Raw genomic sequence first — 22,613 nt, 5'->3', positions numbered from 1 at the left:
TCAATGTAGTTCTTTTGTGATAATCTCAAAATACCTTGAGAGCGATCATGCAGTATTTCAATTTCTAATACAAAAGAAGCATCACCAAGATCCTTCATCTCAAAATTCCTTTTGAGGAATCCCTTAGTGTCATGCAATAAGCCTACATCATTACTTGCTATGAGTATGTCATCAACATATAACATTAGGAAAATAGATTTACTCCCACCAAACTTGTGATATACACAATCTTCCACTATATTCACCTCAAAACCAAAAGAGGTAATTACTTCATGAAATTTGTGATACCATTGACGAGAGGCTTGTTTGAGACCATAGATGGATTTCTTCAATTTGCATACCATAGACTTCGAATTATTAGATAGAAAGTTTTCTGGTTGTACCATATAAATTATCTCATCAATGTTTCCATTAAGAAAGGCAATTTTCACATCCATCTGGTGTAGGTCTAAATCAAAGTGAGCTACCCATACCATGATTACCCTGAAAGAGTCTTTCGATGAAACTAGACAGAAGGTCTCTTTGTAATCAATGCTTTCAGTTTGAGTAAAACCCTTTGCGACAAGTTGAGCTTTATATTTTTCGATTTTTCCTTGTGAATCCTTTTTTATTTTAAATATCCATTTACAACCTATATGTTTCACTCCTGATAGAAATTTGACAAGTTCCCAAACGATTATCTTTCATAGATTTTATTTCCTCTTCCATAGCATTTATCCACTTTTAAGAGTTAGAACTTTGTAGAGCTTGTTGGAAGTTGATTGGATCATCTTCCATTATGCCAATGTCATCATGATGTTCTTGAAGAAACACAATATACTCATATGAAATTGTACTTCTCTTTTTCTAGTAGATCTCCTTAATGGCACTTCTTGAGATTGTTGAGTTTGCACTTTAAGGACTTCATTGTTGTCTTGTTCTATAACTGGTTCCATAGTGAAGTTAGGAATTGGAGTCTGAACATCATCTATGCCCACATTAGGAAGAGAAACTAATTTCTCTTCGAAGACAACTTTCTTTATGTTATCTTCCCCTTCAAACTCAACACCCTCAAGGAATTTGGCATTTTCAATCTCAAAAAATAATTTCAAAGTGGGATTATAAAACTTGAAACCCCGAGAATGCTCAAAATATCCAACAAAATAGCAGCTAATAGTTCTTGCGTCCAATTTTTTTTCGTTAGGCCTAGCCTCAACTGGACAACCCCAGACGTGAAGATGCCTAATATTAGGCTTCTTTCCTATTCACAACTCATAAGGGGTTATAACTATTGATTTACTAGGTACCTTATTAAGGATATATGTTGCAGTCTATAATGTCTCACCCTAGAGGGATTCTGGTAAAGAAGAATGACTAATCATACTTCTTATCATATCCTTAAGTGTTATATTTCACTTTTTCGTTACACCGTTCATGCTGGATTTCCTTGGCATAGTGTATTGCGAGACGATTCCACATTCCTCTAGGTATTTGGCAAAGGGTCCTAAATGTTGTTCACCTTATCCATCATATCTACCGTAGTATTCACCACCACGATTAGACATGACAACCTTAATATTCTTTCCAAGTTGAACTTCAACTCCAGCTTTAAAAGACTTGAAAACGTTCAAAGATTGAGACTTCTCATAAATTAAATATAGGTACCCATATCTTGAATAATCGTCTATGAATGTAATAAAGTATTGTTGTCAATTCCAAGAAGCCGTAGGGAATAGGCCACAAATGTCTATATGTATTAGCTCTAAGACGTCTGAACATCTGTTGGCATATAATTTTCTTATGTTTATCTATTTTTCATTCATGCATTTCACACAAACCTCAAATTTGCTTAAATCAAAGGAATCAAGAATTTCATCTGACACAAGTCTCTGAATTCTTTGCTTAGAGATGTGATCTAAACACTTGTGCCACAACATAGTAGAATTCTCATTTAATTTACGCTTTGTACCACCTGATTTAGATAGCAAGACCTTGTTAGATGAAGCATAAGAATCAAGCATATTTAAGTTATTAATTAAAGAACCAGTACCAATAAGCTTGAAGTTTTCAAAAAGACTAACTTTATTATTTCCAAAAGAACAAGAAAAACCAAATTTGTCCAAACTGGAAATAGAAACAAAGTTTTGTCTTAATGACGGTACAATAAAAATCTCATTCTCCAAAAAACAACTAGTTTTTAAAAGTAATCTAAAATTGCCAATAGCTTCAACTTCAAATACTTTGCCATTGCCCACATAGATGAATTTTTCAGCATCATTTGGCGATCGGTTCCACAAGCAACCCTGTATGGATATACTTATGTAAGTAGTAGCACTAGAATTTACCCACCAAGTACCTGTAGGTATAGATGCTAAATTAACTTCAGAACAAACCAAAGTAAGAAGTTTACTGTTCTTTACACGCCATTTGGCGTACTTAGGACAATCTTTCTTGAGATGACCTTTCTTTTTGCAGAAAAACAAGGATTCTCTGTAGCTTGTTTCTTATTCTGCTGAGATGTCCCTTCTACAACATTCGTAGGTTTCTTTTTCTTTTTATCATGATAGTTAGTTGCCAAGTGAGCACTTATGTCCTTTCTCTCTTAATCCTATCTTCTTCTTGCATACATTGTGAGATAAACTCATTAATACTCCATTTATCCTTCTAAGTATTATAACTTATCTTAAACTGAGTGAATTGTGCAGGAAGACAAATAAGTACCAAATGTACAAGTAAATTTTTCATTTATCTCGATATCAAGTGCTTTTAGTTTACCAACGAGATTGAACATTTTCATAATATACTCCCTGATGTTTCCATTGCATTTATACCTCATAGAAGTTAAAGTAGTCAAACGACTACTTGCTTTCCCTTTTTCATTTTTAACAAAATATTTTTCAATTTTAGCAAGGAACTTATTGGCATATTCACTTTCAGTGATAGAACCCCGAAAGGACTTTGGAATGAAGTGCCTAATAATCATCAGACACATGTGATTTGACCGTTTACATTTCTCAATATTAGTTGTATTCGATTGTTCCTTATTAAAAGCAAGTTTATCGGTCCTTAATGCAAGGTCCAGATCCATACACCCGAGAAGTATCTCCAGGCTTTTCTTCCAAATCTTGGAATTCAATCCATTCAACTTAGGGACTGAACTCAGATTAACAGATATTTGAGCAAGACCAACTGAACAAAGAACAGACAAATAAATTATATACTCACAATTAATAAGTGTCACAAAATAAAATATGATAAAAATAATTTAACATATATGGTGGACCCCTTTTATAAGATACCTAACACAACATTGATGTTAACCTTTGGGTAGAGACATCAACTGTAAACGGTACTCTCAACGTAGTAATCAAAATATTGACGGTAAACTCGGTCAAAAAATTAGCCTTTCTTTGGATCGACCATTTTTCACATGAGCAATCCTCATAGCTGTCACCTACTCATTACCACACACATACTCATAATTTGGCCAAATAATTATCTTCCTTTGGACCGATAATTATGCGCATAAATCAATGAATATGCACATCATACATTTTGGAATCAAACTGATCTAGATAACAGATGCTACTTTGGTCACATATTATTTTGACAAATTCAATATAAAATATAAGATGAGATAATAATAATTTTATTATTGCAAAAAATAACGGAGGAAGAACACCAAATAATCTTTGCCAAAGTTCACCCAGTGATTGGATACATTAAAATTCAATTAATGCAACATAAACATGTAAATCCAAAAAATTCATCATTCAAGTTTAATTCATAGGATAACCAATTAATCTTGAATATGTTAATCTTGAATTAACAACATGATCAATTAAACTTTTATTCACAACATGATGATAATTAATCAAATCTTGAGTCTACAACATGATCAATTAAACTTAAATTCACAACATGATTAATTAATCAAATCTTTCAATCTAAAATAAATAAACTTAAAATGTAACGCCCTGAAAATTAAGATAATTTTGGAGTTAATTATCTTAATTTTGTTTAATTAGATTTAATATATTGAGAGTTATTTTGATTTCATTTAATGAGAATTATTTGAGTTTGTGAGAATTGAAATTAATAAAATATTTGTTGGATGAATATTTAATTAATTAGAGGTTTTGACATGTGGTGTTTGTTGAGTTTTTGATTAAATGGTAGGTTAAGAGGATTAAGTAAAGTTGTAGATTTCTAGTGTTGTTGAAGTTGACTTAAAGTAAATAATTATGGATGTTATATAATTAATTTGTAGAGTGGAAAGTTTATTGGAGAATTTTTACTGTCAGTTAGGAAGTACTTTGTTTGGCTAAAATCTTCAGTTAAGAGATTTTCCTACTAGACCTTCGAACTGAATTTAAGAGATCTCATGTAATTATGATTATGCATTGATGGTAGCTAAAATGCATAACTTGGTGCTAATGATAATGACTGTCATTATATTGATGATTGATAATGACAACTAATATTACATTTATGACTGGTAGTATGTTGATGACTATTGCGTTTTGTTAAGAATGATATGATCGATACTTACGCCATGTTATGATGATGTTATATTATGCTACATGCTATGAATAAGGTGTACTGTTAACTTTATCTATTAGAGTTGTACCCACATGGGTGTCCCTCGGGATCACCACCTCTTTATGACTGTGTAGTCCGACGGATCACCAGTTTAATATGACATAGACATGATAACGAGTGATTCGACAGGGTCACTCACAGCCCTATTGTCTTAGTGTTTCCTTTAGGTACACTAAAGACCAGTTTGTCTTAGGTGTTCCCTTGGGTTCACCAAAGACCAAATATGTTCCTACGAGATCACAGATTGCACATATTTGGGAACATGCCAGTTTAGGGGTACCACTTTACAGGACTCTAATGGAAAGATAACAGGCACCTAGTGGGACTAGTAGTGGGTCTCATACTAAGTATATGTTGATACTCACTCTTTCTATGTTTAATATTTCAGGCAAAGATAAAGGTAGAGAAAAGCTGGCGAGCGACAGAGAAGGATTCGTGACATGCCATATAGGGACTCAGCTGTTTTGCTTCCGCGTCTATGTATCAGTGTTTCAGTATTCTGTTTTTAGTGAAAATTTAGTTTTCCTCCTTTCAAGAAAATGTCTCTTATTATTGTTTATTTTTAGTAATGATCTCAGCTTAGTATAAAGAGTTGAATCGTTGCATAAAAACTCAATATGATTAATCAAATAAGAATGATGAATTTAAGAGATTAATCACGATGATTAATTAAATCTTTAAAACCACAAATATGTTACTCAAATCTTGAACCTAGAATAATTAAACTTAAAACCACAATATGATTAATCAAATCTTAAATCTAGAATAATTAAACTTAAAACCACAATATGATTAATCAAATCTTGAACTACAACATGATCACAACATGATTAATCAAATCTTAAATCAAGATCAATTAAACTTAATCCACAATATGTTTAATCAAATCTTAAATCAAGAATCCAATAAAAAACAAATAAATTCCAACAATTTAAAATGAAATTCATGCTCTGATATCACTTGTTAGAATAAAATACTTTAAATCTATATAATAGATTAACCCATAATCATTCATGCCAAATTGTCAAGAATAAGTTACATACCGGATTCTATTGTCAAGCATAAGTTACATACCAAAATTCATTCTCTTGAATTGATGATGGCTATAAACTGATGGTTGTAAAATGGCTATTGTCTTCTTCAACCAAAATATTGAATGCCCTTAATAGGATCTTTCTCTTGATGGGATAAAAGAAAGACTAAATACCCTTAATGGGATCTTTCTTTTGATGAGATAAAAGAAAGACGGAGTGCTTATTGTTTTGATATATTGGGGACCATAGCCCTAAGGTTCTTTATATACTAGTTTAATTAGGATCCTCATTAAACTCTAATCAATTTAGGAATAGGCTTCTACTCATTTAATTCATACTCATTTAGGAATCTTGGGTCTTAATTAAATACGTTACATAATAGGCTCAATTAAATAAAATAATCCAATGTGATAAATTATTAATTTACATACATAGCCGACACTTTAATTGTACGTATTATTTAAATACGTCTAATAGACCTAACCAAGTTATGAACCTTATGGACAAGGTTGATGAATTTTTGTTGGTATCATTAAGAATTAGTTCATATAGTTTAGAAGTAAAAAATGATACACATAACACAATGAAGTAAGGTAACATTGCAAGATAACAATAGTGCGTTGACATTCTTACAGAGGTGGAGCTTTGGTTTGATAAAGTTGTACTTCTAAACCAAGTGATTCACATAATTAACAATTCAACGTCTATCTTTAAAAGATTGAAGCAATAGTTAAATTGGAAACTTAGGATCATTATCCAAGTGCTGGTTATTGGGATCATGTATTAATTTTTAAAGAAATGGTGATATAGGTTTAAACCCATATTAACTAGTTAATTAAAAAAAAATGGAAATTATTTAAGCCTAAATACGAAAAAATTCTAGATTGTAGAAATGTTACATTCCAATGCATAGTAAAGGATCATCGGTTATCCATAGAGACATCTTAGGGTACCTTTAGATTGCCTATGAAAAAAATGTTTTTTAAGAATATATATTTTTAAAAACTTTTTTTATAAAAATGAGTTTAAAATCTAAACACTTAGGGGCCGTTTGTCCAAATGTTATCATTATTGTGTTGGGTTATGGTGACCTAACCCTTATTTGGGGGAAATGTTATCATAACTCATTTTTTCCTCTCTCTTCTTCCTCTTAAACCCTCATCAACTCCCATAACCCTAAACCTCTTCAACTCCCCAATAGCTTTATTATTTCATTTATTTTTAATTAATTTAATGATCTTAAAAAAATATTAATTTTTTAATTTATTTTATATATGTGTTGAACAAGAAATTTTGGCCAACTAAATCACGCCACGTCATCACAGCAAAATTGTGATGATTATAATTTGATTGGATTTGGGTAATCAAGTTTTCTCATATCCAACCTAGTTTAAGCCCCTAAAAAAATTGAGCCAAAGAAATAATGAGCCCGAGCCTACACAAACAAGTGGGCCCAAGTCCGAGCCCACCAAGCGAATGGGTCCAAGCCCAAGCCTGTCAAGAAAATAAGCCCAAACTCAAGCCCAACAAGCAGATGGGTCCAAGCCCAAACCCAACAGGTAAATAGGTCCAAGCCCAAGCCCGCCTAAAACTCATGGAGATGCTCTATAAATAGAGATCTTCCCATTTGTTTTGAAGATCTTTTGGTTGAAGGAAGAATCGAAGCTCTGAAGAATTGAAGACAAAAACTTCTGAAGGCTCTCAAGACGTGCAAGTTATTATTAACCACGAGATCATCCTTCTGAAAGATCGAATACTTGGAAAAGATCGAATACTTGGAAGATCAAACTTTCCTTAAATTTCAGAAGATTGAAGCTTGAATTGACTTGCAACTACAACTTTCTAAAGACTGAATATCAAAAAGTTCTAAGTTTAAATTGTATGTGAGAGAAAGAATCAAAGGAGTAAATATTAGAGAGATTGTATCCACAATACCCTATCAATCAATACAAAGATCAATTCGACAAATTAAATTTTTTCTGAAATCTCGTGTGAACAATATGAAATTAATTTTATTTAAATATTAATTGTGATTAGTTTATACATTTAGTCCTCATATTTAACTTTTTATTTATTTTTTATTTTATTGTTTCATGTCTTTTATTTGTTTCTATTCTTTTATTCATTTTTCACCTTTTCAAATATTTTATTTTAAAATTAATTTATCTATATCTAAATTATTTCTGATAAATTTAAGGTAAATGAATTTCTAAAAAAATAAATTTTATTAAATTTATAAAAAATCAAAACAAAATCAAATCAAACGATTTAATATTAAATTAAATAACTTTTGAATCCTTAAATAACCTAAAAAATGTATAACAAATATTTTAAAAGTTATTTAAATTTTAAATGTATAAGACTTTTCTTTTAAAAAAAATCAATTTAACGGCGAGATTTGATTTAAGATTTATTTCAATTAAATTTTGAATATAAAATTTTTACCAAATTATGCTCATAATTTTCCAAAATGTAGTATTTTCTCTTTCTTTGCCGTTATTTTTATATCTTCATTAATTCATTATAATTTTTATTTTAAAAGGAAAAACAGTAATTTATTCAACCGTAATGATTATTTAAAAAAAGTTAAAAATTTCAGGTCGTATTTAAAGAAATTAAAGCAAATTATTATAGGAAAATTAGGACGATTTGTTAAATTAAATATACGAAATTCGTGTACTAGTTTTAAAAATTATTCTCACGTAACGATTCTTAAAAAAGATTTGGTAAATTATTTTTGAAAACGAGGATGATTTGATAAATTAAATACAAAATTTGTGTATTGGAGTTAGAATATGAATTAAAAAAATTAAATACAAAATTACGTAAAAAAGGTTGAAAATGGACGTCGTATTTAAACAAATTACTAGAAATTGTTTACGAAAATATGATATTTTGAGAAACTAAATATATGAAATTTGTGTATTGGATTACGAATTCAAATTTAAAAAAATTAATAATTTATTCACATGTAACGATCTCGTAAAAAACGTTGAAAATGAACGTCACATTTAAAAAAAATTACTGAAAATTGTTTTACGAAAATAGAACAATTTGGTAAATTAAATATATGAAACTTGTGTATTAGATTTAGAATACGAATTTTTAAAAAATATATAAAAAAAAATTCATATTACTACCTACGTAACCCTTCCTCCAAACACATCTTATCGTAACATTATTATAACCTTATCCACATAACCCTTCCCCCAAACACATTTTATCATAAAACTACATTTTTAAACCTTTCTCCCAAACACATGTTATAATAAAACTAGGTTTATATAACGTTAGTTTTATCATAACATTACCATAACCCAACCCTTCCCCCAAATAATCCCTTACATGTTTAGTTTAATCTCTTTATAAATGTTTATATGAAAATTGTGTTTAGTTTGTCCTATACTAACAATGTTTATACTTAGGTCAAATTACCATAAAAGACTATTAAACATTAAGAACTAAATTTCATAAAGAAATACACATTTTGAACTTTTTTAAAAAATATATTTTAAAATTAATTTGCACGTTATCTTGAAATTATTAATATTTTTAGTTACTTGAAACTAAACATTAATTTCATCTTTTTGTATTAATTTTTTTTGGACAATTCAATTTTAGAAGCACAAATATCTTGAAATGTAAATATATAACCATAAGAAAAATAATTGATTTCCAATGACAAAATATGAATAAAAATCAATAATTTTTCCGAGATAATATAATATCAATTAGACAAAAAGGTATGCAATTTGATTACGTTATTCATTTATCTTCATTTCACGAACTGAGCGATCATGTTCTTCATTGACATCCTCATGATTTCTTTCACAGATGTTAAGGCGAAGTAGATTTGACGGAGAGAGAAACATTTGCAAATCTCTATATTTAAATGTATATGAACACACATTGAAAAAATATTTAAAGTATTTAAAAAAAACAAAAAGAACGACGAAGTGAAAAATATATAGGAAAGAGGAATAGAAAAAATAGAGGAAAAAATTAGATATTTGGTTGGGATTACTTATTAAACACCAAATAAACATTTGTTCTAAGATTTGATTGCATGTGTGTTTCTCTAAGATGATTTATTTTATAATCTCATTTTTTTAAGTTATTTTAAATCAATGTCAAGCACCTCAATTTATCTTAAAATGAATTATTTTAAAAATTAAACACTTGAAAAATCAATCTAAAAGCATTTTAATTTTTGGAATAATTGGTTTAGGGCTAATTGGAGGCCGAACAAAGAATTATCAAATTTAATATTATGGTTGTCGGAAGTCAAAAGAGCTAGAAATCAAAGGAGAAGTCAAATTAACAATGAGCAACTATTATCTCCAAAAATGCCTTATTATTCGTTTTAAATATGAATCTTATGAGTTTAGATCATTTGATTGAAATGATTACATTTTGATCATGTTTGATCATGAAGATTGTTTTCTACGACATTTTCGTAACTTCAAAGGGTTTGATTGACATGAATATGTTTTGAGAATGAGATGATGATTTCCATCAATTGCACATATGAGCCCGATTTCATTTGAGAATGTGCTTACTGTCAAATATTTTCTTACCAATTTAAAAATCATCATCAATGAGTTGTACTATGATTTTGATTTGAATTGAGATATGAGTGGTTTCACCAATTATTTATAAGAACTTGATTCCAATGGATTTATGGCAAGCTTTGAAAGGTATTGGTTTAGTGAGGTTGTGATGTGGTTATGCTTGTTTGTATCATGTTTGCACCGTTCGTTCATGGTTATCTCATGTAAGTTCTGAGTGGTTGACTTGGTAGGCGATTAGGATAGGATTATGCGATAAAAAGTGTTTTCTACCTATGTGTTGCTAATTCACAAATGATAAGCATGTAGTACAAGTTTTTCTATCGCTTGCCTAAGTGAGCGGAAATGATAGGTTTTCTGTGTAAGCCAGGGTTGAAATCAAGGAATTTCTACCAAACCTTAGTTATAAAGCTTATTTCTCATCTAGGCGGTATATAATAACTATACAGTATAAAGTAAAAGTATATCCCAGTACTAAAGCTAATATCTACACTAGAGATTAAGCTACGCGGTAGGCCTTGATCTGATAGAGAGCAATTAACTATCACTACTACAAAATTTGGGTTTTAATGATGCAAAGTTTACGTCATTAAGAGTTTCAACGATACAATTTTCTCGTCATTGAAGTCAATATCAAGATAGGTTATTTAACGACACTTTAGAAAACGTGTCATTAAATATGCTTACATGACATCAAAATTGACATTAATATCTTTACCTTGACGCAATAAATATGGCACCGTTATTTATAACTCGACATCAATATATTGTCCTTAATACCCTTACATTGACGCTTTAAATGTGTCACTGTTATCTATACCTCAACACGAATATATTGTCATTAATACCTTTATATCGACACTTTAAATGTGTCACCTTTATATGTACCTCAACATTAATATATTGTCATTAATATCCTTACATTGACGCTTTCAATGTGTCACCATTATCTATCACTCGACACGAATATGTTGTCATTAATACCCTTATATTGACACTTCAAATGTGTCACCTTTATCTATAACTTGACACCAATATACTGTCAAAGACTATGTTTTGACGACACTGTTTCTATTTAATAAAGGCTTATATGTCAACCCTTGTTTGGCGTCGTTTGTTTTCAATTCGTAATGCATTTTTCTGTCATATATCTCTCCTGTAAGAAAAATTAAATACTAAATCTCAACATGAACCACATATGTTTAGAAAGATTTTTATATTGATAATGAAGAATGTAAATCACATTCTCGATAAAGGTTTTACAATAATCCAAAAGATAAATTAACTGTAATATTACATATATGCATGTGTGACCTAATCTAATCAAATTGACTCGTGAATAAACTTGATCGATATACCATGATCCATAGATTCTTCAACTACCTACAAATTTGAAGCAAATGAACCTTAGTCAACATTCATTACGAAAAATGCATAACCATAAGCATAAACATTAAGTACATGCCAAACAGAATCACTTTATTAATAACAGACAAATGAACTTTTCAAAATAAGTCAAGGTTCATACAATTAAAATTCTTAATAAAAGACCCAGCAATATTCTAGTTTGCATCAAGTTAAAACTGAAGCATAAACTTACTCTTAAGTCTATGCATAAGCATATATATAGGTGTTGTAATTATAAGTGTCAATTCAATCTTTATAGACCCAGAAATGTTCTAGTTTGCATCAAATTGAAACTTAAGCATAAACTTACCACCTCACTTCCTCCTTCCAAGGTCATTATTAAACATAAACTTATCACTCCCCCACCCCCTCACCCCTTCTAAAGTCATTGTTAAACTTAAACATAAACTTACAAATCCCACTGTCCTTTTTCCCACTTCTAAGGTCATTATTCAACTTAAACTTAAAATTACCACTCGTCCCCCCTCACCCCTACTTCCTAGATCATTATTAAACCTAAACACAGACTTACCTCCTCCCCCTCCACAAACACCTACGCAACAAATAAAACTTTACAAACAAACAAAATCATGTTGTTATAACAACACAAAACAAAGTATCAAATCCACACACTTTGGCATCAAGAATAGGGAGAGTGAATCACATATAATAGATTGAAAAGCCAAAAGGAAGAATTGAATATACTACGTTCTTAATCATATTGTTACAATAGGTAAAAACTTCTTACAACAAGACTTGGAAATGTTTTATATACATGTTGTAAGTGGGATAACATAAATACCTACTTGAGCCTTTTGATGCTCACAAGATTTGGTGGTATGGCGTGCAAACTGGAAAATGTCAGTTAAAAGAAAACATCATTTACATTTGATTATGAATTTCAAGACAAAAAGTGAGTTCAGGCTCAAGGTTATGAGAAAAATACATTATATAAGTTGTAAATCACAGTACCAAAGATACAAATACAAGAGCAAGACTAGATTCTTAGATAGTTTTGCAAGGAAGTTCAAATAATAACTTGTGCATCAATTTGAGATCATTTGCATATAAATATTCACTCATTAATGGAGATAGAGTGTCTTGTTCAGTTGGTGGTTGTGAAAAAAAAAAGGGAAAAAGATTTGTGGTTTTCCTAATCAAGTACAATTTCATATGATGAAAAAATTATACTCTTAATCCTATTATTTTTAATTTTATAGTCTTTCTAGTGAATGCCTCTCTTGCATTTTTTTTCTCATAAAGAGCATATATTTTCAGGATACTGTTTTTACCCACTCATATCTTGAAATTTCTATTGAATGTTAAAGATATATCCACGAACCAACAAACATAATAAGAAATAAAGTTTAATCATATGTTAATGTTCTAATCTTATTTAGTTTTGTTCATTTTCCTCCATGTATGGTTTGTTTCGAGCAACCTAATTTAATAGAGTATTTCACCAGATGACTAAAAATAGCAATCAAAGAACTTAAATTTCAGCAAAAAAAAAATGCAAATAAGAGAAAAGAGAATGAAGGAAATGAACCAGCAGAAAAGAGAACAATAGGAATGAACGGATAGCACGAGGAGAACCAATACACGATAGAAGACAGCTTCACCGAGGTAACCAGAAATTAATTTCTACGGTGTTGCAAATGTGCGGCATTTTGACGACAGTTCCTAAAACACAAATCGACGATGAATGGCATTTCAACGGTGAATCGCGCGACGACGGTGCTATCAAGATTCGACAGCATTGCGACATTTCAATGACAGTGGTGGAAGGATTGGGTATAACGACGGCGACTAGAGACTGTTTTAGTGACAAAGGTTTGTTTTCATTTTGATGTTACCTAGTGCAAATGGAATGATTTAGTGTCTTTTGCGAGAGAGAGGGAAATCGTATTTATTTTTTAAAGAGCGGGAATTCAAAAATTTCTACATTAAGTGGTTTTTTATTTGAAATTTTTTTTAATGACACAAAAATTTTGGCGTTAATTAACCACGCAAAAATTGTGTCAAGAAAAATTTTACATTTTTTATTTTTAACGACACATTTTACTCCACCCCACATTTTTTTTTATTTTTAACGATACAATGTCTTAAGTAGTAGTATCACTAAAACCCAATTTTCTAGTATTGTATCTTTTAATTAAGGCGAACACGTCTCAATGCATTAAATGCAACACTTGCTCGTCTCTCGGGATGCAAATGATAAAGCTTCATTAAATGATAGCTATGTAGAAGTGGTTACTTATAAGACTCATATTGCCTCTCTTTTAAGGGTGACAACCTCTCGGTGCCAAGTTACCACACTTGTCGAGACACAAATGATGGAGGTTTAATCGCCAAGGTGGAGTTTGTCTCCAAACTCCCCCTTGCACGCATTAGCTATGTCCTTGCTACTTATTCTCTCCAGTAGTTGGTGACAAATGCTAGCTAACCAGTGGAGTACAACTCAACTAATGCAATAAACGTTATAAGTTAGACTTCTTATCAAGAACTTATCCCAAGCCTAAACTACCTATAACATTTTGACAAAGCAATAGTAAAGACATGATGGATTAAAAAGGGATAAATTTGCAATGTAGTAAAGAATGTAAGCCTTTGGCTACTATACAATATAAGTTCATACATTACAATGAAATACAAAATGGAAAGTAAGAAAGGTGAGCCGAGCCGTAGAATGCCTAAACATTCCTTGGCTCTTTTACAAGTTAGGGGAAATAATATAATGAACTCTCTTTCTAATCTCTCTCTAAGCTCTCACTTACAAGATTGACCGGAGAAGATGATGGAAGTTAGAATAGTAAAAAATGATTTAAACAATTTTAGGGGTTGTTGAATAAGAAATTTTGGAACCAATCACAAATTGTCACGCCATTTACTAAAATAATTGCATTTGGAATTAACTAAAAATTTATATTTGTCCCAAATTAAGATTAAAGACATAAATTGGCCAATTTTGATGATGCCACATGTCTTTATTATACAATTAGATCAAATTAAATATTTTGATTCAATTAAATATTATTTACTTGGACTAAAATTCAATTGAGCCCAAAAATAAGCTTAATTTAACTCAAAGTTAAATATAACCCTAACCCATGTGGTTAAGTCCATGGGTCTAGTCTATGGATCAACTAGGTCCAAGTCTATAAAGACCCACCAGAGAACTCTATAAATAAAGGAGATCTTTTCATTTGTAGGGGTGGAAATTTTTTTACTCCAAAAGGTATAGGGAGAATTCTTCCAAGAGCCAGAAGACTCTCTAACTCCTGAAGCCAACCATCCTCGAAGATTGAAGTTCCTTTGAAGATACAAGCTTTCATCCAAACCAAGCGTAAGCATCCAACCGAGAGAGAATCAGAGGATCAAATTTTAGAGATCCAACCACATCGCATTAAATCAACATAAATACAACATCAACACAAATTCAATTTAATGAATCAAATTTCTCCGAAAATCTCGTGTGTACAAATTGACACGTCCAGTGGGACCTCTCTACCTCTTATCTCTCTCTCAAAACTCAAATCAACAAACCAACTAATGATACTAAGGAAGGTTGCATCCAAAGCTACTGTGGCAAATGATACTAGACTTGTCACCGAAAGTCACTTAAACAGGAGCATGCAAGAACAAGAACAAAGTTATGTCCTCACAAAGAAAAGTTGGGAACAACTGATGGAATCTCCTAAAGGCGGGTCATCATCAGAGAGAATCATTTGTTCAAAAAATCTACTCATACTTTTGATCTATTCGAGAAAGAATCACACCTTGAAGTAGTGTCTGTCATGATGGAAGATGTGACACCTGAGGCAGCCATGGTAGAGATGGAGAGAAAAATAAATTTCCTAAAGAAAATTATTGAGGAGCGAGATCATGAAATCGCCACCTTGAAAGATCAAATGAAGGCTTGTGAAGCTGCTGAGTCGAGCAAAACTCCTATTGTCAAAACTGATCATAAAGGAAAAGCTGTGTTGCAAGAAAACCAGACGTAATAGTCCATCTCTGTCGCCTCCCTGTCAATCCAACAACTGCAAGATATGATCACAAGCTCCATAAGAGCTCAGTATGGAAGACCACCACAAACTTTTTTCATGTACTCCAAGCCATACACCAAGAGAATCAATGACCTGCAAATGCCTATTGGGTACCAACCTTCAAAGTTCCAACAATTCGATGGAAAGGCAATCCAAAGTCATTAACATCTGGGAATAGTTAGAAACAAAGTTTCCCAATCGCTTCTATAGCACTAGACGTGCCGTCAGCATGATGGAGTTAACAAACACCAAACAATGAAAGAAAGAGCCAATCATCACTACATAAACCGATGGAGAGCTCTAAGCCTGAATTGCAAAGACAAGCTCACAGAACTGTTGGTTGTGGAAAAGTGCACCCAAGGCATGCACTGGGAGCTTCTTTACATTTTGTAAGGAATAATTTTTTATCCATTTTATGATTCTGATGTTGAAGATATGTTAAAGCAGGTGCTAGAAAAATTACTTATTCAGTTGCCAAAATGTAAACGATCAGAACAAGTAGTATTGTAAGTAAAAGTAAATTCATGATCCTAACTACTGTAAGTACCATCGAGTCATTAGTCACCCTGTTGAAAAGTGTTTCGTATTGAAGGAGTTGATTCTAATGATGGCTCATGAAAAGAAGGTTGAGCTGAACATTGATGAAATAGTTTAGACGAATCATGTTGCAGTCGAGATGACTTCAAGTGTTCTACCATTAACACAACTTTATGATCAAAGAAAAAGCTTGATTCAGTTTGGAACCTTCGAACCTATACTTGTTCAATTCCAACAAAAGATCATAACGATGAACTCCCAAAACAAAGAAGAGTCTATCGTAGATGATAACAAAGAATGGATAGTCATGACTCGTCGAAAATGGAGACAAACAAATTTCATTCAAACGAAGTCACACTTCCATCAAAAGGATGTAAAAGGAAGTAAAAGGAAGCTTCTCTTATAAAAAAAAAAGGGAAAAGAAATAAGAAGATGTGGAAGTCTAAGCCCATCAAATAAAAAGATGAGGACTTCCTCCGACCTCGACGGTGGGTAACTTTGACAAAATTCCTCCCAGGAAGCTTCCTCAATGATCATCCAGAGGAAGTATTAGAAGTCACTGCATGTTATGCTGTCAGCATAGTAGAAGTCGATAACAATTATGAATTTTCTGAAGAAGTTGACAATTCAAATGAAATCAAGCAAATAACTTCTATCTTTGATCGTATCAAGCCTTCAACTACTTGATCTTCAATCTTTTAAAGATTGAGTATAACCATGAAAGAAGAAGAAAACCAATGTCCAACGTCTACTTCCATTCGAACTTTAGCTTTCAAAAGGCTAAGTATCTCCACATTAAAGAAAGATCAACCTTCAACATCTTCTTTTGATCGTCTAAAGATAACAAGTGATTAACGTGAAAGAGAGATGAAAACATTGAAGGCAAAACCATTTCATGAAGAAAACAATGACAGTAAGATTCACAGTCGTGTCCCATCACGCATGAAGAAGTTGTCTGTTGACATAAATATAGAAGCTTCCTTGACGGTGAAGCCAAGCCTTATTATATTCACCAATCCTACAAACAAAGGGGGTAAACAAATTCCTGATGGAAATATGAGCTGCTAAATATACAAAACTTCTTATCGCAAAAGCCTAAATTGCATGGGGCTTCTAGTCCACAAGAGCTTAAAAGGTGAATGGCAAAAAAAAAAAAAAAGTTGAACTACGTTTTGACTTAATCCTTATATTATAAAGGGCATGTAGGCAGTTTAAGGGAAACTTTAAGTTCAGTCCAATAAAAGAAAAAAAAATCTCAAGTTGAACTACGTTATATTTTGATTCCTATAAGGATATGTAGCCAACTTAAAATAAATCTTAAGTTTAGTTGCACACAAACAAGAGAAGTTTCATGACCACGTAAAGCATGACATTAGATAATTGATGGTGTTCATTCTCATTAAAGAATATCAACTTAAAGTTGAAGATGCCTTGTTGGGATGCCCTGTTGAGGGTGATATAACAAATCAATGAGATGTTGCACTAAGAGCAAAATTCTGCAAAATTCTGCAAAGTTAAAGTTATAGGGGGCATCACTCCCCTGAAGTTCAACACTCTATCTTCAAGTTTAGATCAAGTTCCTCATAATCAAATTTTGAGACTTTGTTGATGTTTCTTCAAATTCAAGTTCAAAAATTTCATTAAAGCTCATTCAAATGCAATATTAGAAACTTCACTAATGCTTCATCGACTTCAAGGATTGCATTGTTACTTTTCCATGTCCAAATTTGAAGGCTTCATCAATGCTTCCTCATATTCAAGCTCGAAGGCTTCATTGATGTTTCCTTATATTCATGCTCGAAGGTTTCATCGATACTTTCTCATATTCAAGCTCGAAAGCTTTATCGATGCTTTAACATATTCAAGCTTAAAGGCTTCTTCGATGCTTCCTCATATTCAAGCTCGAAGGCTTCATTGACGCTTTCTCATACGTAAATTCAAAAGTTTCTTCTTTTTCAAGCAAAAAACAAACCCCCTCAATTGTTGCTTCTTCAAGCTCAAGTTTGAAGACTTTAGGCTTCATCGATGCAGATGCGACTTTGCCTCCTTTTCAAAATGTCGATGTATCAAACTCTACCTCATCTCAAATATGTTGCAGCCAAGAAGATCGCCATCTCAAATATGTTACAGTCGAGAAGATTTTCATCTCAAATTTGTTGCAATCGAGAAGATTGTCATCTCAAATATATTGTAGTCGAGAAGATTGTCATCTCAAATATGTTTTACAGCCAAGAAGATTGTCTTCTCAAATATGTTGCAATCGAGAAGATCGTCATCTCAAATATGTTGCAGCTAAGAAGATTTTCATATCCAACAAGTTACAGCTGAGAAGATAGTCATTTCAATATGTCACAGTCGAGAACATCTTCATCTCTAATATGTTATAGCCGAGAAGGTCATCATCTCAAATATGTTGTGAGAGAAGGTCGTCATCTCAAATATGTTGTAGCTGAGAAGGTCGTCGTCTCCAATATGCTATAGCTGAGAAAGTCGTCACCTCCAATATGTTACATCGAGAGGATCATCATCTCCAATATCGACCATCAAGAGGATCATCGTCTCCATTGAGGAGTTCGTTCATCTCCAATGTGTTACAACTTTGAGCATGATGATGATAGTACATCTCGACCTCCAACTCTTCAAATCATGATGGTGCAACTCTAAGAGGATGATAACGATGCAGCTCTACCTCTGCCTCTCCAAGATGACAACAGGTGCAACTTCATTTCCACCTCTCCAAAGATTATACTGACGAAACAACTCTGCCTTTGCCTCTCTAAGATGACGATGATGATGCAACTTTACCTCCACGTCTCTTAGACGATGACGATGGTGCAACTCTGCTTTCATGTCTCCAAGATGACAATGATGGTGTAGCTCCGCCTCTCTTTCTCAAAGATGAAGACAACGATGTAGCTTTACCTCTGCCTCTCTAAAAGGACGATGGTGTAGCTTTAAGAAGATCACGATGGGAAAGCTCCAGCTCTGCCTCTCCAATAAGATGATGATAGTGCAGCTCTGCCTCTACCTATCCAAGAAGACGACGATGGTGTAACTTTGCCTTGCATATCCAAGAAGACGACAATGGTGCAGCTCCTCCTTCGCCTCTCTAAGATGACAATGATGGTGTAGCTCCACCTTTCTAAGATGACGATGATGGTGCAGCTCCGATTCCACTTCTCCAAAGATGATGTCGACAATGTAGCTCTGCTTCCATCTTTCTAAAATGACGATGAAGGTGCAACTCCACCCTCGCCTCTCTAAGATAAAGATGGTGCAGTTTTGCCTCTTTAGAATGAAGACAGAGTAGAGTGAATGGGTCCGATCATTCCTACTAGAGAGGTGGATCTGACGAAAAATGCTCGATCCTCCCTTAGTAGAAGTTGGATCACTGATAGCGAAGTAGGACGAAGATGTCTGATCGCTCCTACTAGGGCGGTGGATCTGACGACAAATGACCGATCGTCCGCCAATAGAAGTTGGATTGCTGACGGCGGAGTCACCTCTGCAAATGATTGCAAAAAAAAAAAAATAGAAAAAATCATCACCTTTTGAAGAAACGTTTGGAAGCAAAGAGAGGTACGATAACTTATATTCCTATAAAAAGATGACAATAAAAAAGGACGGAAAGTTAAAAGTTAAAAAAAAAAAGAAAAAAAGAAAAACAAAAGAAGGGAGAAGAGAAGGTTTTTTATCTTATACCTTTGATCTACTTGATGATGAAAGAATGATTAAGGTATGAGTCTATTTATAAGGTCAACAATTTCAATTCCTAATAAGATTTGGAATGATTTTAAATATTTTTAAATGGTAAAATAAAATTAAAATTCAATTATCTTATAGGGATCTTTTTACAAATAGAACAAAGCGGTAAAATATTTACACTGTATAGAACAATCCCGAAAACAGAAAAAACTCACAGGCCCACCATGTAAAATACCAAAAATGACCTGTCAACAATGCGCCTGTAATATATTTGGTACATGGTTTTGATTTGGCTATTGTTTGGTACACGATCGTTTAGATTTAGTCATTTAATTTGGCAATTATTTTTTTAATTTTATAATTTGGTTACATGATTGTTTAATTTGGTTACATTTAAAATTGTTACAAGATCGTTTAGATTTGGGTAGACAAATTGTTTTTCTTTTGGTACATGATCGTTTAGATTTGACTAAATGATTTTTAAAATTTTTTTGTACGCGATCGTTTAGTTTTTTTTACACGATCGTTTAGATTATTTTTTACACAATCGTTTAAATTATTTTTTTATACGATCGTTTAGATTTGTCCACACAATCATTTATTTTCTCACGATTCTTTAGTACACGATCATTTAGATTTAAATAAATGATTTTTAAATTATTTTGGTACGAGATCGTTTAGATTTATCTACACGATGATTTATTTTTTTACATGATCATTTACTTTTTTTTACACGATCGTTTACATTTGGCTACACCAATCTAAATGATTTTTTTCAAGATTCTTTTTACACGATCTTTTAGATTCTGGTATATTTGTACATGATAGTTTAGATTTGGTTACCTAAATTTAAACGACGTAAAAAAGAAGAAGAAGAAGAGAAGAAAAATAATGGAAAGTTATCGCAGAGGAAAAAAAGAAGAGGAAAAGAAGAAAGACGATGGAAAGAAATCACAGAGAAAAAAAAAGGAAAAGAAGAAAGATGACAAAAGAAATTGCAACGAGGAGGAAGACGATGAAAGAAATCGCAGCGAGGAGGAGAAGAAAGACGGAAGGGCAAACCTGAAATATTTAAAAAATGACTAATTTTATGGGTTTTGTTACATGTGCCGTAAATAGTTTGGTGTTTTGTTACCTTGATGAAAATTTTCCTATCTTATGTTATTTTATTTTGGAGTAAAATCTCGAATTCTAATTTTTGGGATAAATAAGCATATTTCAAAATTTCAAATTTTAGATTTTAGATTTTATCCCAATTTGAAAATTAAGATTAGGTTCAAAATCCAAGCCAAATTAACTTGCATATATGACCCCCATTTTTATCTCAAATTTAAATTGGAGCCATAAATCTAACTTTATCCCAAGATTGAGGTTTCCTATTTATCTCAAAATTAAAATTGATCACTTTAATATTAAAATTGGGCATGCCAAATGTTTCTGCACTCTCTAGAAAAATTAGGGTACGATAGAAACCCCATCCTTATCTCAAAATTAAAATTTGGTTAGTTCCAAATTTTATAAAAAAGAAAATTAAATCAAATTTAAATTTTTATGTTCACCAGATTCCAACTCTTATTTTAAATTTAAATCAAACTCATGTACTAAATTCATAGTTTGATTAATTTGATATGTCGAATTGAGCAAAAAAAAAATGCTCATATTTAGACTTTAAATTTATCTTTTTCGAGATTCACCCACGTATATAGGTGGTTTAATTTCAAGAAAATAAAAAAATTTTGGAACCAATCACAAATTGCACAACACTTGCTAAAATAATTATATTTGGAAGTAACTAAAAATTGACATGTGTCTCAAATTAAAATTAAATATATAAATTGACCAATTTTGATGATGCCACATGTCTTTATTATACAAATAGGTCAAATTAATTATTTTGGTTAAATTAAATATTATTTACTTGGCTAAAATTCAATTGGACAAAAAAAAAAAAAGATTAATTTAGCCCAAAGGTTAAATATGACCAAAACCAATGTGGTTAAATCCATGGGTCTGGTCCACGGATCAACTAGACCAAAGTCGGTGGAAAATTTTTAACTCCAAAAGATCCAGAGAGAATTTTCTTAAGAGCCAGAAGACTCTTCGGCTCCAATTTTAAGAACATCATGTGCTTCACTTGCTCAAATCAAGTGTAAGCATCCAACCGAGAGAAAATCAAATGATCAAATTCTTGAAATCGAACCACATCGCATCAAATTAATATAAATACAACATCAACACAAGTTCAGCTCCATGAATCAAATTTCTCTCAAAATCTCGTGTGAACATGGGTGTTTTAGGGAAGGAAAGGAATAAAGGGAAAAGAAAATAAGGAAAGGGGGATTATGAAAATGAAAAGATTATAATAATTTGGGGAGGAATTAGTAGAAGGATTATGAGAGATTATTTATAATCCTTGTTTGAATAAGTTGGAGGATTTATAATATTTGTTTGGGGAAGGAATAAGTGGGAATGATTATGACAATTTTTTTTTGTTTTTTTTATAAAAAAATTGGTACGAATGTATTTTTTAAAAAATTCGTATCGTAAATCTAATACACAAATATTCGTATTTTATTTACTAAAATTTAAATTTTTTATCGAAAAACATGTTCCATTAGCTTTCGTAAATACGATGTTAATTTTAAACATTTTGTACGCAAGGTTTTTGTGCCAAAAAATTAATTGATACGTTACGTGTAAAAGAAATTATATGTATTTTCTTTAAATTGATGTTG

The sequence above is a fragment of the Cucumis melo genome, chromosome 11 (genome assembly GCF_025177605.1).
Source record: "Cucumis melo cultivar AY chromosome 11, USDA_Cmelo_AY_1.0, whole genome shotgun sequence".
Taxonomy (NCBI): domain Eukaryota; kingdom Viridiplantae; phylum Streptophyta; class Magnoliopsida; order Cucurbitales; family Cucurbitaceae; genus Cucumis; species Cucumis melo.
Note: the sequence above shows the minus strand (reverse complement) of the source record.